Source organism: Hordeum vulgare, chromosome 7H, assembly GCF_904849725.1.
Source record: "Hordeum vulgare subsp. vulgare chromosome 7H, MorexV3_pseudomolecules_assembly, whole genome shotgun sequence".
Classification (NCBI taxonomy): Eukaryota; Viridiplantae; Streptophyta; class Magnoliopsida; order Poales; family Poaceae; genus Hordeum; species Hordeum vulgare.
Window position 1 is genome coordinate 77,684,150 of NC_058524.1, and position 13,951 is coordinate 77,698,100.

Consider the following 13,951-nt stretch of genomic DNA (forward strand, 5'->3'; position numbering starts at 1 on the left):
CTACAACAGATCTGTACGATTCGGATCCCGTCCATTTCGAATCGGGCGACGCTTATTAATCGCGCGACAGTTGTTATAGTTTCTTTTGTTTTTTCCACGATCCCGCAATTAATGGTGATTGGATTCTGTCGTATACATCATAATTCTAGGCAACCTTATTATCCCGTAATTAATGAGTTACTGTAATTATATTGGCCTTGATTATCCTGTAATAAGTGGGTTGCCCCAATTCTTGTGGGCTTGATTTAATTGTGCCTCTTAATTTGGAGCGTAACTAGCGGGTCACCTCTTAATTTGCATGATTTTATTAGTCATCCTCTCATCCGAATTTCCCATGTAAAAATAGTGCACATGGTGGGATTCAAACTCTCAACCTTAGCATGCTAAGACCTGTAAATTGACCATGCTAACCAACTAGCCAAGCGGTTAGTTGTGTATATTGCATTTCTTTTTGATGATTTATGTATAGTTTTTTTAAAATACACCCAGTAAATGTTTTGTAAATAACATGGTAAGATACGTACTATGGACCTGATAACTTTGCTATAAACACATGGTAACTCTGACCCATAAGGACAAAGTGGTTGAAAACTTATCTCCGATAACTTCTATGTCAATAGCATGATCATATTCACACCACATGCGTGATAACTCACGTACAAACACCCGTGATAATGTTTTTACCCGAGGGGGAAAAGTTTCTTGGAAACATATCTTGTAACTTATGTGTCGATAGCATGATACCGAACGGTCAAAAGGTAGCGCTGTCCATAACTTTTTGTGTAAATAGCAAGATACAAACACCACAATAACTTTGACCCCATAGAAAAAAGTTATTGAAAACATATCCACAATAACTTCTGTTTAAAAGCATGATAAGATACGATCCCGGACCTAATAACTTAGGTACAAACACCACGATAACTTTTGACCCATGAAAAAAAGTTATTGAAAACATACTCTATAAATCACATGGTAATACAGGCTCGCTGACCTGATAACTTATGTACAAATATCATGATAACTTTGACCCATGAAAAAGGTTGTTGAAAATATACTTCGGTAACATTTGTGTAAATTACATGGTAATATACGCACAACAAAGCTGATACCTTACTTAGCCCATGCATGATAACTTTTGACCCAAAAGAAAAAGTCGTCGGAACATGCCAACATCGGATCTTGTTTGCAAGGTCTTGCTATGGCGGATTTTTTTTATAAAAATGGATTTTGAATCAAACAAACGGTTTGAGTTACAAAACATTTTGAAATTTTAAAATAACTAGAATCTACGATGACATTAGATTTTCTGCACTTTAAGTGCATTTGCATGTGGGGAGAAAGTTGGAAGAAATCATTTTTATGCGCCGAATTTTTATATGTACATTGCGGTAACTTATGTACCATAAACGTGATAAGTTGCATATCCCAAACGTGGTAACCTTTTACTCGAAAAAATAATCATCAAAACATATCAACATGGGATCTTCTTCCAAAGGTCTCGTCGAGGCGGTTCTTTTATATGAAAATAAATTTTCAATCGAACCGACTGTCGTGGGTATAAGTCTGACAGTAGATGTGTAGGGTACGAAAGGATGGGCAGAGCCTTAGCTACGGCGAGGTTGTATGAGTTCAGGCCCCTCTACGGTGGAGGTAAAAGCCCTACGTCTCAGTGCTCTTAGGAGCTTAGTGTCGAGTGGAATATAGATTGCAGTAAATGCCAACCCCTGCACCAGTGGGGAAGAGCGGCTTATATAGAGTGTGCTGCCCTCCACAACGGCCCGGTGGACAGGGGTGGAATAGTGGTGAATAAATGCCTACGTTACAGGTAACGTATGCCTTAAATGCTAATAATGGTGTATGAAAACGTATGGTCGTTGCCCTCCTGGGAGGTTACGATGTACAGAGTGGAATTCAGTCGGTACGTTAAATACGCTCCGAATGCTCGTCACCGACTGGATGATGGGGGAGTCCTTAGTTCAGTCGGAACTGTCTAAGGGCCTTGTCCTCTATGAAGGGTAGTCCTTGGGTAGGACCTATAAAGCAGGCCTATGACCCTACCCTGGGACTATAACCCCATCATTAGTCCACGAATGGATCGGGGTTGGAATGACGAAGTGGTGCCTGGAGTACGGATCCGACTGGTATGGATGTGACTTTTGCGTTGCTTGCCTCGATCCATTTTATCCTTTCGACCAGTGATCCGAGTGAATATACCAGTGAAACGAACCGTCAGGGACCGAGTGTTTCCGCGGAATCTTTCGATGTGACCGGTCAAACTGACAGCAGCAGATTTTCTAGGATCCTCAAATTTCGGTTGCCGCGCGCTCAGTGGGGATGTCGACATCGCCATCGAGTAGTTTCTGCCACCTCGATTACCGTGCCGTTATCTTCTCACTAACATCGCAGCAGTCGGTCGGGGGATAAGATTTCGGGGCTACCTGTTAGTGACCCAGTCGGAAGCTTATTTAAGCCTCTCCGACGGGGGTTTCTTGTTGCACTGCTCTTGTTACTCGCATTTGCTCCGCTCTTCCCGTAGCTCCCTGCGCGCTCCAAGCCTCCTCCTTCCTCTCTTCCTCGCCGGATCTGTCGCCTTCACCATGACGAAGGGACAGACCAGCAAGCTCGAATCGCAGAAGAAGAAGAAGAAGAAGAAGAAGGGGGCGGCCCCTGCCCAGCGGTGACAGCGGGCACTGCCGGCGGGTTGGATCCAGGGGGATTTCCTCCCTTCCACGGTGACGGCGGACGACTTGCTGGAGCTGGTGGAGCATGGCATGATCGCCAACAAGTCGTGGAGGCTGCCGTCGGAGGGCGAGACGGAGCCGGCGCCGCAGGAGGGGGAGCGCGTCTTGCTGCTCAGCCACGTGTTCAGGGGCTTCTCCTTGCCTCCCCACCCCTTTGTTAGAGGTATTATGAATCACTTCGGGGCGCAACTCCATCATTTTCCTCCCAACGCGATAGCCCATCTTGCCGCATTCGTCACTCTGTGCGAGTGCTTTATTGGATGTCTCCCCCATTGGGGGCTCTTTAAGTACATCTTCTCCGCTAGGTCTCAGACTGTCAAAAAGCTTAGCCAGTCGAACGATAAAACCCATCTCCTCCAGCTCTACGGGGGCTTAGGCTTCCAAAAGAAAACGAAGAGTAGCTACCCTCCTCTCCAGTTGTCCGAGTTAGTTAGGAACTGGCAGTCGACCTGGTTCTACTGCCAGGACATCGCTTGTCCGAATGCCGCGACTGGGTTGCCACCCTTTAGCCTAGACCGTCCGACCCCTCCTAGGCAGCTTGCGCTCTCAAAGGTGGAAAAGATCCAGATCCAACCTCTGGTCGATGCGCTGATAGTTGTCGTCCGCAAGGGAGTCACCAGCACATATTTGTTGGAGACTTTTCTGGGTCGACGCATCCAGCCACTGCAAGCCCGACACCATGCCATGTGGCACTACACGGGGTCCAAGGATTCCACTCGGACTCATCCAGAATGCGTGACCGGGGAGGTTATGACGGCGTGGGTCCGCGGCATCACAGGCGCATGCGACAACCCCAGAGGAGCCTGGCAGGTGAAGCCCTTCCGCGCTGATAATCCTCCTCCGAATGAGGTGAGCACCTCTTGTCGAGTGCTTTCAATCTTCTTAGATTTATCGCTTTTCTTGTACCGCCGCCTGACGTCTGACATTGCCGACTATGTTTTGTGCAGGAGTGGACCAACTGGTATTCTCCCGTCTCGAACGGGAATCCAGTTGAGGAAGAGGAGGGCAGCCAGGAAGGCGGCGTGGATAGCGCCGAGTACGTCTCCGACAATGGGGAGACGGGGGAGGAGACTAAGGAGGAGGAGGGAGAGGTTGGGGAGCAGAGCTCTCCACCTCCACCATCAGAGCCTCGAACTAAGCGTCGTCACGAACCAGCGGCCCCGCCGGCTCCTCCAGCGGCCCCGAGTGCTCCGCCAGCCTCTCCCGTGGCTCCGAGTGCTTGGAGCGTGAAGAGGACTAGGGACGCTGCTGCCGAGCCCACGGAACAGCCATCCAAGGTGGCAAAACCTAGCGGGCCCAAGCCTCGGAAAACTTTGCCTCGGATGAGGATCGATGTTCCAGTCGCCTCAGCGTAAGTGTCTTCTTCTCCCATCTTGCTTTAGTATCTAGTTGAACTCATGCTTATCCGTCGAGTGGATTGTACTCGACAGAGCTGCTACCTCCGCCACCTCTCTGCCGCGCCAAGGCGATGATCCCATGGACACGGATAACGCTGCCACATCCCAGCAAGGTACGCCGTCACGACTCCGAGAGTTTGTATTATTGTTTCGCGAGTGCTGTCTTTAATCTTGCCCTTTTTCTGTAATTTCATGTTGTTCAGTCGGGCTTCCTTCGGAGGTGATTCACATGGAGGGCGACGACCAAAGGGGGTCAGGGCCAGCTTTGGCGCCTGTCCTTGAGGTTGTCCCATCTGCTGCTGCTCCCACCATGGACGTGCCGCCGACCAAGACGATGCCGCCGACTGAGACGGTGCCCCTCGCGATGGAACCGACTGGAGCGGAACTTGGGATGCCCAAGGAGTCTTCTGTCGTGCCGGGTCCGTCGACCGTCCAGTACGACGCCCGACACCTCCCGGAAGACCAAGTGGGGGCCGCCAAGGAGGCCATGGTGCAGGTGGAACTGATGGTGGGTGACGCCAAGGGAGCGTATGACTCCATCACGTCTTTGTACAAGAGGAGCTTGGAACTCCGGGACGATATCCGAGTAAGTGCACTAGTAATTGTTTACTTTCCTCTTGTTACCCACTGGGGGTTTAAGTGATACACTCGGATACGGTAGGATTAGTTTGCAGTGGGTTCACTCCGAGTGAACCCAGTGGGTGTAGTTCCCGAGACTTCTGTCGAGTGCTTGCACCGGCAGTTGTCTTTATATGCATTTTCCGTGGCCTGATCAGATCAGAGCTGATCTGCCCGAATGGCACCAGTGGGGGCACTCCGAGTGCACCCACTGGGTGTAGTCCCCGAGAGTAGTGTTACTCAGGTCGGGTAATAGTAGTCTCATAGGCTTGTCTGTTTGTCATGTAGCTCAATAGGGCCGGCCTGTTCGAGGTTCATGCCAGTGGGGTCACTCTTAGTGAACCCACTGGGTGTAGTCCCCGAGACCACTGTCGATTGATTGCATCGGCAGGGGTCTGAAGAACTTTGAGCTTTGTTTGTTTTCCTTGTTCAATGTGTATGATCTTCCCTTTGCGCTGATTTGGCAGAAGACTTGCGAAATGGGATCCGCGTACAATGCTCTGAAGGCTGAAAAGATTCAGCTTGCTGCGGAATTGGAGGAGGCTGTGAATGACTTGGCTGGTGTGAAGGGGGCTCTTGCTGACCGAGAGAAGTCTTTGGAAGAGTCCCGGGAGACCAACAAGGCATTGGTGGCCGAAATTGAGAAAATGGGCAAGCAAAGAACTGAACTGATGGGTCGGATGAAGTTGATGAACAATCGGTGCATTTCGCAGGAGAAGTACGTCAGCGACTGGGCAAGAAAGATGATTGCACTACTTGGTGGTAAGTTTTGTGCCGAGTGCTTCTTGTCCTTGGAGTTTATTCTGCGCTTACTTTCTGCTTGTCTTTTCTTGGCAGATTTTTGTCTGGACGCTGAGGCTGAAGCAGCCGACATTGAACAGTCGGTTGTTCCGAACGTTCCACTCGGCGACGAAGCCAACCGGGACATGCTCCGAGCGCATATTCGCCTTGGCAGAGTGGGACCTTTCATCGACCGCCTGAGAGAAGTCATCGGCCGGATCGACAAGGAGCTATGGCCCGAAGACGATTCCCGACAAGAAATTGAAGGGTTGATGACCCGGCTGGAGGACGTTCCGAACCGAGTGCAGGCATGGAAGAAGTCTGCCGCTCGTTGTGGTGCGGACGTGGCGCTATCTCTGGTCCGAGTGCACTGCAAAGAAGCTCGCGAAGAAAAGCTGAAGGCGTTGCAGGTCGCCAACACCAAGAAGCTTCGATTCGAAGATTTCATAGAGACTTTCATCGACACAGCCACTCGCATCGCAGACGGGATCGACCTTGACACCTTTGTGGAGCCTGCCAGTCCTGGTGACGCTTCAAAAACTTTATGGTGAACGCACTTTTGCCTCGGAATGCCGAGTGTTATCTGTATCAAACTTTGGCCACTGCTGTTGGCCGTCACATTTGAGGTTCGGTGTGGATAAGCTTGATCCACACCGAGTCGATCCAACTTTGAATTCGAATCGAATATTTTGCTCTTCTTTCGCCAAGTTTTTTTTGACACGATTTTGGCTCGTGGTTTTTGTTTGGCGTTTTTTGGTGAAGCCAATGGCAAACATGCGGAGCATGTAATTGTCACTTGTCTTCACATCCACATGAGCCTCAATGAGGGTCTGCTAAGCCTCCGAGTGGATCTCGAGGATACACTCGAAGGAAGCTTTTTACTTAGGCGATTCTGGATCGCAGCTAAGTCCCCGAGTGCGACATCTCGTGCGCACTCGGAGTGAGTTGATACTCATGTAGTTGTCAGTTGTCTTCACATCCACATGAGCCTCAATGAGGGTCTGCTAAGCCTCCGAGTGTATCTCGAGGATACACTCGAAGGAAGCTTTTCACTTAGGCGATTTTGGATCGCAGCTAAGTCCCCGAGTGCGGCATCTCATGCGCACTCGGAATGAGTTGATACTCATGTAGTTGTCAGTTGTCTTCACATCCACATTAGCCTCAATGAGGGTCTGCTAAGCCTCCAAGTGGATCTCGAGGATACACTCGAAGGAAGCTTTTTACTTAGGCGATTCTGGATCGCAGCTAAGTCTCTGAGTGCGGCTGTTAGTGCACACTCGGAGCGAGTTCGTACTTTGGCGATTCTGGATCGCAGCTAAGTCTCCGAGTGCAGATTTAATGCGCACTCGGAGCGAGTTTTGTACTTAGGCGATTCTGGATTGCAGCTAAGTCTCCGAGTGCGGCTGTTAGTGCACACTCGGAGCGAGTTTGTACTTAGGCGATTCTGGATCGCAGCTAAGTCCCCGAGTGCGGCTGTTAGTGCACACTCGAAGCGAGTTTTGTACTTAGGCGATTCTGGATCGCATCTAAGTCTCCGAGTGCGGCTGTTAGTGCACACTCGGAGCGAGTTTGTACTTAGGTGATTCTGGATCGCAGCTAAGTCCCCGAGTGCGGCTTCTGGTACGCACTCGGAGCGAGTTTGTACTTAGGCGATTCTGGGTCGCAGCTAAGTCCCCGAGTGCGGCTTTTGGTGCGCACTCGGAGCGAGTTTGTACTTAGGCGATTCTGGGTCGCGGCTAAGTCTCCGAGTGCGTCTTTTGGTGCGCACTCGGAGCGAGTTTGTACTTAGGCGATTCTGGGTCGCAGCTAAGTCCCCGATTGCGGCTTTTGGTGCGCACTCGGAGCGAGTTTGTACTTAGGCGATTCTGGGTCGCAGCTAAGTCTCTGAGTGCGGCTTTTGGTGCGCACTCGGAGCGAGTTTGTACTTAGGTGATTCTGGGTCGCAGCTAAGTCTCCGAGTGTGACTTTTAGTGCACACTCGGAGAGAGTTTTTACTTAGGCGACTCTGGGTCGCAGCTAAGTCCCCGAGTGCGACTTTTAGTGCACACTCGGAGAGAGTTTGTACTTAGGCGATTCTGGGTCGCAACTAAGTCTCCGAGTGTGACTTTTAGTGCACACTCCGAGAGAGTTTTTTACTTAGGCGACTTTGGGTCACAGCTAAGTCCCCGAGTGCGACTTTTAGTGCACACTCGGAGAGAGTTTGTACTTAGGCGATTCTGGGTCGCAGCTAAGTCTCCGAGTGTGACTTTTAGTGCACACTCGGAGAGAGTTTTTTACTTAGGCGACTCTGGGTCGCAGCTAAGTCCCCGAGTGCGACTTTTAGTGCACACTCGGAGAGAGTCTTTTAGACCGGAGTCTGCAAACGCGGAAGAATTTTGGACCTGCAAAAAATCAGTCTGCTTTGTATTACTTCAATGATACTTGTTCTTTACATTGCCTCCGTCGGCGGTCACGTGTAGAAGCGCTTCAAGAGATCTCCGTTCCATGCTCGCGGCTCGTCCGTTTCCCTGTCGAGGTTGTAGAGTCGATATGCTCCGTTGTTCATCACCTTAGAGATGATGAAGGGTCCTTCCCAGGCGGGAGCCAACTTGTGAGGCCTCTGCTGGTCTACTCGGAGCACCAGGTCGCCTGCTTGGAATGTGCGACTCCTGACGTGCCGCGCGTGAAACTGCCGCAGATCTTGTTGATAAATTGTTGAGCGAGTCAGTGCCATCTTGCGCTCTTCTTCTAGTAGATCCACTCCGTCTTGCCTGGCCTGCTCTGCTTCGGCTTCGGAGAAGAGTTCGACTCGTGGAGAGTTGTGAAGCAAGTCACTCGGAAGGACTGCCTCTGCTCCATAAACAAGGAAGAACGAGGATCGCTCTGTAGATCTATTCGGAGTTGTGCGGAGGCCCCATAACACCGAAGGCAGCTCGGTGACCCATGCGCCGGCGGCATGTCCAACTTCTCGCAGGAGTCGAGGCTTCAACCCTTTAAGAATAAGTCCATTCGCCCGCTCTGCTTGCCCGTTGGTTTGGGGGTGCGCCACAGATGCAAAATCTACTCGGATACCTTGGCCTGTGCAAAAACCTTTGAATCTGTCCGAGTCAAAGTTTGTGCCATTGTCAGTGATTATGCTGTGCGGGACTCAGAATCTGGCGATGATGTCTCTGACAAATTTGATGGCCGTAAGGGCGTCGAGCTTCTTGATGGGCTTGGCTTCAATCCACTTGGTGAACTTGTCGACTGCTACCAACAGATGAGTGAATTCCCCATGGCCTGTTCTGAATGGTCCGACTGTATCTAATCCCCACACGGCGAACGGCCAAACAAGAGGGATTGTCTTCAACGCAAATGTTGGCTTGTGGGACTTGTTCGAGTAGAACTGACAACCTTCGCATCGGTCGACCATATCTTTTGCCATTTCATTCGCCTGCAACCAGAAGAAACCAGCTCTGAATGCTTTGGCGACGATTGCTCTTGAGGAGGCATGATGGCCGCAGGTTCCCGAGTGAATTTCTTCCAGGATTAACTGTCCCTCCTCAGGGGAGATGCATCGCTGAAGGACGCTTGAAACACTTTCCTTGTACAACTGGCCATTAATGACGGTGAAGGACTTCGACCTGCGGACGATCTGCCTCGCTTGGACTTCGTCTTCTGGTAATTCTTGCCTCAGGATGTACGCAATGAACGACAGAGTCCAATCGGGGATGAGAGCAAGAATCTCCATGATCAAATCAACCACAGCGGGGACCTCGACTTCAGCCGGATCTGTTGAGCTCTTCGGTTGTACTGGTTCCTCTCTGAAAGGATCTTCTTTTACTGAGGGAAGGTGTAGGTGCTCGAGGCAGACATCACTCGGGACCGGTCTCCGAGTGGATCCAAGTTTCGCCAATTCATCAGCTGCTTGGTTTTTCAGTCGCGGAACGTGATGGAGTTCTAGACCTTCAAATTTCTTCTCGAGCTTCCTTACTGCGTTGCAGTATGCAGTTATGGTGGGGTTCCTGACATCCCACTCCTTCATCACTTGATTAACCACCAAACCTGAATCGCCATAGACCATCAGGCGACGGACGCCGAGTGTGATGGCCATGCGCAATCCATAAAGGAGAGCTTCATACTCTACCTCATTGTTGGAAGAATGGAAATGTATCTGCAACACATACTTAAGTTTATCACCTTTTAGCGATATGATCACTACGCCAGCGCCGGAGCCATTCAACATCTTGGACCCATCGAAGAACATAGTCCAATGAGACGAGTAGATGTGAGTCGGTTGCTGTTTTTCTACCCATTCTGCTATGAAGTCAGCCAGAGCTTGAGACTTTATAGCCTTCTTGGCTTCGAACTTGATGTCGCAGTATAACATCTCCATAGCCCACTTCGCCACTCGGCCTGATGCGTCTCGATTGTGGAGGATTTCCGACAACGGAGCATGAGAAACGACAGACACCGAGTGGTCTTTGAAATAATGAGCCACCTTCTTTGCAGTCATGTAGATCCCATAAATAAGCTTTTGATAATGGGGATACCTCTTCTTGGAAGGAGTCAGGACTTCGGAGACATAATATACTGGCCGCTGAACCTTGTACGCTTTGCCTTCTTCTTCGCGTTCGAGTGTGAGAACAGTGCTGACGACTTGATTTGTAGCCGCGATGTACAGAAGAAGGGGTTCTTTACTGAGCGGGGCAGTAAGAACCGGCTGGGTGGAAAGCAGGGCTTTGAGGTCGTCGAATGCAATTTGGGCTTCATCTGTCCACTCGAAACTATCTGATTTCTTCATGAGTTGGTACAGAGATAACGCCTTCTCGCCGAGTCGAGCGATAAACCTACTTAAAGCCGCTAGGCAACCTGGGAGCCTTTGAACATCATGTATTCTGACCGGCCGCTCCATTCAGACGATGGTCCCGATCTTTTCGGGGTTGACATCGATCCCTCGTTCGGAAACGAAGAAACCGAGTAACTTTTCGCTGGGAACACCGAATGAACACTTGGCAGGGTTGAGCTTGATATCGTACCTACGAAGGTTGGCGAATGTTTCTGCCAAGTCAGTCAGCAGGTCGGAACCTTTGTGTGACTTGACTACGATATCGTCCATATATGCCTCCACATTTCGACCGATCTGGTCAAGGAGGCATTTTTGGATCATGCGCATAAAGGTTGCTCCTGCATTCTTCAAACCGAATGGCATAGTGATGTAGCAGAAACACCCGAATGGGGTGATGAAGGCTGTTTTTAATTCGTCCGGACCATACAGACGGATCTGATGATAGCCCGAATAGGCATCAAGGAATGATAAACGCTCGCAACCCGCAGTCGAATCAACAATTTGATCAATGCGGGGGAGCGGGAAATGATCTTTCAGGCAGACCTTATTGAGATGCTTGAAGTCGATGCACATACGGAGAGAATTGTCCTTCTTGGGCACCATGACAACATTGGCGAGCCACTCGGAGTGGTGTACCTCACGAATGAAGTTGGCTGCCAAAAGTTTAGCCACCTCCTCTCCGATTGCCTTCCTTTTGTGCGCGGCGGACCGACGTAGGCGTTCTCGGACGGGTCGAGCGGTAGGATCCACATGCAGTCGGTGCTCAGCCAACTCCCTGGGTACACCTGACATGTCAGCGGGCTTCCATGCGAAAATGTCCCAGTTCTCACGGAGGAATTGGATGAGCTCGGCTTCCTATTTTGGATCAAGGGTGGTGGAGATGTTCGTCGGGGCGGCGGTGTCGTCCGTCGGGTGGATGCTGACTTTCTTCGTGTCGCCCGCCGATTGGAATGCGGACTCCGAAGCTGGCTTCTTCGAACGCATCAAGTCAGCGGGGTCGACTGTCTTCTTGTACTCATCCAACTCGAGGATAGCCATGTGCTGATCGGCAATCCTCGACCCCTGTTGCAGACACTCCTCGGCCCGCTGCCGATTGCCCGTGACCGTGATCACACCTTTGGGACCCGGCATCTTCAGCTTCAAATACATGTAACATGGACGGGCCATGAAACGTGCATACGCCGGACGGCCCAGAATTGCATGGTATGCACTCTGGAAGTCCACCACCTCGAATGTCAGCTTTTCCTTGCGGAAGTTCTTGTCGGAGCCGAAAACGATGTCCAATGCTATCTGGCCGAGTGACTTGGCGTTTCGTCCTGGGACGACTCCGTGGAACTGCATGCTGCTCTCGCTAAGTTTGGACATCGGAATGCCCATCCCCTTGAGAGTGTCAGCGTACATGATGTTCAAGCCGCTGCCGCCATCCATGAGGACTTTGTGCAGTCGGACTCCTTCCACCACCGGGTCGACTACCAGAGCCTGCCTCCCTGGGGTGGGCACGTGTGCTGGATGATCCGACTGATCAAAGGTGATAGCAGTCTGAGACCATTTGAGGAACGTGGGGTTGGTTGGGGTGGCCATGTTCACCTCCCTGCTCACCAGCTTTAGTCGACTCTTGCTTTCCACGTCAGCAAAAATCATCAATATTGCATGGACTTGGGGGAACGGATCCTCCTTGTCCTCATCATCCTGCTCGTTATCCTTTTCACTCGGTTGCCCTTCGCCGAACTCTTGGATCAGGAGGTGACATTGCCGAGTGGTGTGCTTCGGGAATATGGCGTTGCCTTCTTTGTCCATCTTCATGTGAATTGGACATGGCTGATCCAGGATGGAATTCCCGAACTGCTTCTTCTTGGGGATAAACTGAGCTTTCCCCTTGCCCTTGAACTTGGCATTGATAACGGCTGTTGCCTCTGCCTGCGGAGTGGACGGAGCTTTCTACTTTTGCTTCCGATTGTTGTTCCCATCTCCGTCGGCGACTGCCTTATGCTTGCCGCTACGTATGCGTTACTCCTCTTCGCCATTTTCATAGCGTGCAGCTATCTCCATCATCTTGCTCATGAAGATGTCGCCTGTCCGACCGAACTTCAGGTACAGATCTCTGTACCGCACGCCTGCCTTGAAGGCGCAGACTGCTTGATGTTGTGTGACATTCTCCACCGTGTGGTAGAGGGTCGTCCAGCGCTGGATGAAATTGCGCAGGGGCTCATTCTGCTTCTGGACACAGTGCTGGAGCTCCACGAGACCAGCAGGGCGTTTGCACGTGCCCTCGAAGGTCCTGATGAAGACTCGGGACAGATTTGCCCAGCTGTAGATGCTTGATGGAGCCAACTGGTTCAGCCACGCTCGAGCCGAGCCGTCGAGCATCAGGGGGAGATGTTTCATGGCGACCTGGTCATCTCCGCCACCGATCTGGACCGCCACTCGGTAATCGTCCAGCCACGTTTCTGGCTTGGATTCTCCTGTGAACTTGCTGATCCCCGTCGCCAATCGGAAATTGGGAGGGATGTCAGCTGAACGGATGGCCCGACTGAAGCACTCAGGGCCAGAGACGATGGTCTTGCTTCCACTCGGACGGTCTCTATCGTGACCATCACGGTGGGCTCGACTCCTGTCGACCTTCCTCTGGGCGATGTACCCTCTTGCGTCGGGCCTTGGATCATACGTGTCACCGACTAAACGCCGATCATCGTGATGTCCCACCCCGCGAAGGGGTGCGTGAGTGGCGACGATCTTCGGGATTCATGGAACGGCTGCCCCCTCTGCGTCGCTGATGAGAGTCGGGGCTGAAAACCGACCGATGCGTGTTCGCGTGAACAAAACTGTTGTGGATCCTGTTGTGCGACTGGGAGACCGCCGAATTCTGCTGCTGCGCCATGTGCAACAGGGCACAGATCTGCTCGACCCCCCTACCAGCCTCTGAATCAGTCGGTTGGAGGGAATCGGCTATCTTGGCAGTGGCAACCAGGTTGAGGACGGGTGTGCGGAACACCTCGACGTTGCTCTTACGATTGCGTCGACTGGCAGAACGGTGGTGTTGACGGCGAGTGCCGGATGATTCGCCGACCTCGTGCTCATTCCGACCAGTCCGGTGGGGACTTTCATGGGAATTGGCCATGAGAACTTCGGCTGCAGGCCCGCGACCCAAGTACTCGGATGGTAACTCAGTCGGAACTGAGTCCAAGCACTGGAATGGCGGCGCGACCACAACCGACTCGAGGACCGCCACTTGAGAAGACGCGCTCTGTCGCGCCTGGGCGTGTCGCACTCAACGCTGAAGCCGCGACGGCGGGACCACTTGTTGCGGCGCGTGACGGGGGCGAAGATCGACACCGGGGCCGATTGCTGCAGAAGAAGGACGCCACGGGCACCAGCACGAAAGTGCGTAGCCCCGCGACTGGGGAGCGCCTCGACGTCGAGAGACGCATCCCGAAGCCATGAATCGTCGACGATGAAGGAGAGTGCGCCGAAGAGGATCTCACGACCCATGCATAAATCTCCACCGGATGACATGATGAAAAGATGAAGTTTCAAACTCGCCGGAAGTCGCTTAGACGCCTGCCCCACGGTGGGCGCCAACTATCGTGGGTATAAGTCTGACAGTA